This window comes from Stomoxys calcitrans, chromosome 2 (assembly GCF_963082655.1).
Source record: "Stomoxys calcitrans chromosome 2, idStoCalc2.1, whole genome shotgun sequence".
Taxonomy (NCBI): Eukaryota; Metazoa; Arthropoda; class Insecta; order Diptera; family Muscidae; genus Stomoxys; species Stomoxys calcitrans.
The window spans coordinates 10,878,391-10,882,368 of NC_081553.1; the positions used below are offsets into that span (position 1 = coordinate 10,878,391).

Sequence of the window (3,978 nt, forward strand, 5' to 3'; positions counted from 1 at the left end):
AAATTTTACCGACTAAATATGGTATGGACTTATAAAAAAAAACTTTTCAAACAATTGTTAATTACTTTAATACAATATTTGTTGACATGAAATTCGATTTTCTTTTCATCATGGGTAAAGAAGGCATACGGGGAACATATTTTTAATTGTACGAATTAAATTGTTATTTAATAATATAAATTGTGCATTGATTAATCATGATCAATTGTGTTCTCTTTCACACATATGTAATGCGAAAAGAAGTGAGAATGAATCAAATATATGTACATATGTCTCGCTTCTATCATATACAGATACAAAGTAGCGTAGCTAGACAAAAAAAAATATAAGGAAAAAAGAATGTATATTTTTTTTTACCTCTCCATAAAAAATAATTCATTTACTTATACTTTCCATGTAAAGAAAAATTATTTTTAAAAACATTACGCTGAAATAGTGAAAAGCGGAAAAGTTAGGATGTGAACAAATAGAAGGGATGGATTACAAACGCAACAAACTGGTGGACATTTTATAGTGCAAACGTTGTATACAGGATTCACTAATAGAAGGTTAGGTCACATGCAAAACACAAAGTGGATAGGCCCCATAAACATCATTAAGGATGTCAAATCTGACTATTGAAAATGTCATCATATAGGAGAAAACGTAAACAAAGAATGAATGTAAAAAGAGAACAAGTTGACATCCTCAATGCCAAGTACTGCCAAATATTAAAAAAAAAGTATATCGGCTGATCGCTTGGCTTAACCTTATTCAGTGAATCCTGCGTTGTATATATAACATACAAATATTACTGATAGTATATATATTTTAATAATTTTTTTTATCCATATAGAGATTATATTGACTTGGCAAACGGTGCTGACGACTGAAGATAACATAAGTGGATCTAGATTTCGTGGTATTGTGCGCAAAATGCTAAGATTTGTATTTATTGTGATTCAATTTATTTATGTATATAAATTAGTGTGTAGACCATGTCCCCTACAATGAAGAGAGGCTCACAATAGATAAAATTTTTCTACTTTTTTCAAAGCTTGGGATCATTAACTGGAAAATATATGTATATTTGTTTTTATCAACATATTTCATGTTTTATAACCAATTTAATCCAATTAAAAAAAGTTTTATGTTCATGTGAAAAATATCAATTATATATTTTATAATAACAGTAAAAAAGTTGCTTAAAAGAAAGGGAAACTTTAAAATAATTAGTTTATGGAGTTAATAACCATTTTAATTGAGCTTATCATAAATCCAATGGAATGACCAAACATAACCAAACTTAAAAATGTCCACACATTTGCTACATAGACTGATCTCTCGCAAAAAACGTCTTGTGTTTATAAAGTTCATACTTTTACCCGATTTTTTTTTAATAGATCCCAAAGATGCTCAATTGGGTTGAGATCTGGTGATTTGGGTGGTGTTTTAATCTGCTTTGGAGTGTTATATAGAAGCCAAAGCCTAACAACCTCCGATGTATGCTTTGGATCGTTATCTTGTTGGAACTAAAATGTCGTTGCTAACCCTAGTTTAGCAGCACTTGGTTTCAATTTTTTTTTCAAAATATTGAGATAACCCCATTTGTCCATTTTGGACTCAATAAATTGTAATTGACTCACTCCACTATCAGCCATACACCCCCACACCATCCATACAACTCCACCACCACCGTGCTTCACCGTTCCAACTAAATTTTGTTTTTCCAGCTCAGTCCGGGACTTGCGTCCCACTATTTGCCGACCTTTAATGCCAAAATACAGAATTTGCTCCCGTCGGAGAAAATAATTTGTTTCCAGAATTCAGAAGGCTTATTGATGAAAGTATTAGCGAATGCAATCCGCTTTTATCTGTTTATGACTGAAATATACGGCTTTCTACGAGCAACTCTTCCATGAAATCCAGCTCTATGTAATATTTTTCTGGCAGTTTCGGCACAGATGCTTTTTTTAAACATTGTTTTAATATTTTCAACAATTTTGGTTGATGTTATACGAGGGTTGTTGCTTGCCATATTAATCACTTTGCGATCTTCTCTAACGGATAATTTTTTTGGACGCCCAGGCCGAGGCTTTGAAGTTATAATGCCGGTTTCTTTGTAATTATTAATTACGCGCTGGACAGAAGAATACGTTCTTCCAAATGTTCCACCAAAATTTCTAAAGCTTTGTCCTTCTTTCCACAATTTAATAATTATTTTTCTTTCAGATATGCATATTTCCTTTCCTTTAGTTTCCATGTTTCCAAATTTATTAATTTAAAAAAAAAACACGAGTAACTATCACTTGTTATGATAATGAACTGAAACTGATCAAAAATAAGAACAAGCATCATAAAAAGTAACTGTACTTTCGAAGTAAACAGAGTGAACGCAGACTTTTTGGTTGTCATAATTTCTCCTTATGAGACAAAAGTACCGTTAGAACAAAAAAGCAAAAGCAAACATGTATTTTTGATTTTGTTTTCTAATTTAAGAAATATAAAGAAACAACATATACACCAAAACTTAACTTTATTTATTTTTTAGTTGTTTTTTAATCATTAAATAAGAAATTGTCGCATGAACGCAGATTTTATGGACTATGTGTACATGTGGCCTTAAAAAAAATTCCGCCAGATTGATTCTCGATTCGCAAATATCATTCATCAAAAATAGTCACTGTTTTAATAGATTCGCTTTGAAATTACTTTAATTTTTTTTTTCTCATAACCAAAATTTGATTTTGGATGAAAATTCTGTCGAAATGTCTGTTTTATTTAATAAATTCTCTTATCTGATCAAAAAACCATAAAATTCGTACTTTTTTAAAAAATATTTTTCGTTGCCAATGAGTGTTTATTTTGTTCTTGACACTCTAATGTACAAATGATGACAACGTGTTAACCAAACCAACAACATTAATACGGCCATTCAATTGAAACCCACCACCAGAATAAAATGTGATAATGTAGCAAGACTGAATCTTAAAATATCTTAAACAAAGAAATGACTCAACAATTTTACACTACAGTAAAGCAGTAGCTGGCGTTGAAATAAATGTTTAGACAACCGTTCAGTATGCGGGGATATAGCTCAGTGGTAGAGCATTCGACTGCAGATCGAGAGGTCCCCGGTTCAAACCCGGGTGTCCCCTGTTTTTGATATTTTATTTTGCTTCATAATAAAATATAATTTTATACAAAATGTAGCCACTAAAAAAAAATATTAATTAGCACAATTTATTTAAGAAATTTTCGCTGACTTGCAAATAAAACAATATGATCCTCTAAAAAAATATTCATTATCAACCAACAATTCAATCTAATGGACTTTTCTATTTGGACAATTTTGAAAAGCAATAAAAGAACAAAAAAAAATATTCCAGCATGGATGATCTGAAGGAAGTCTTTGTACGGGATTGGGCTAAAATACCGAAAGATTAAATTCGTTCAGCTTCCAACTCTTGTTTTTTTTTGCCGAATCAGAGTAAAGTTAAGGCAAAAGGTGGTCATATCGAGTAAATGTAATGGATTCTGAAATTAAGATAACTTCCACACATGTGGGTCAATAAAAAATATTTTCACACAAAAAAAATTGTGGTCGTGTGAATTGGTAACACTTCGTGTCAGTTATTCTGTGTGTGGGTTTGCACATTGTAAAGTGAATTAATTGAACATTTAAACTTGTTTCTAGTCTATCTATTCATGAGAAGCGATTGATCTCCTTCCATCTCCCTCAACCTATGCTTGACACAATCCAGGTGCATTATTTCAGTCGGATATCGGCAGATCGCTTTATCCAAACTCGACATGGTTGTTCATTGAAATCGAGGATAAATACGGGTATAAAGGGTGCTATATCAAGATATAGGCCATCTTTGAACTTAAGGCTATAGAGTGATTTAAACAAACAGGCGGGCGGACATGGCTGGATCCTTTATGAATAACGACGGTACAAGATCGTTTGTAGCGTTGAAAATTTACAATCTGAATTGT

At 31.6% G+C, this 3,978-nt stretch overlaps 1 non-coding gene across 1 annotated transcript; it reads left to right on the forward strand.

The window, feature by feature from the left end:
* Positions 1 to 3,065: 3,065 nt before the first annotated feature.
* Positions 3,066 to 3,137, forward strand: Trnac-gca (transfer RNA cysteine (anticodon GCA)). The gene has a single exon. It is a non-coding gene; the product is annotated as a tRNA-Cys (tRNA).
* The last annotated feature ends 841 nt before the right edge of the window (positions 3,138 to 3,978 follow it).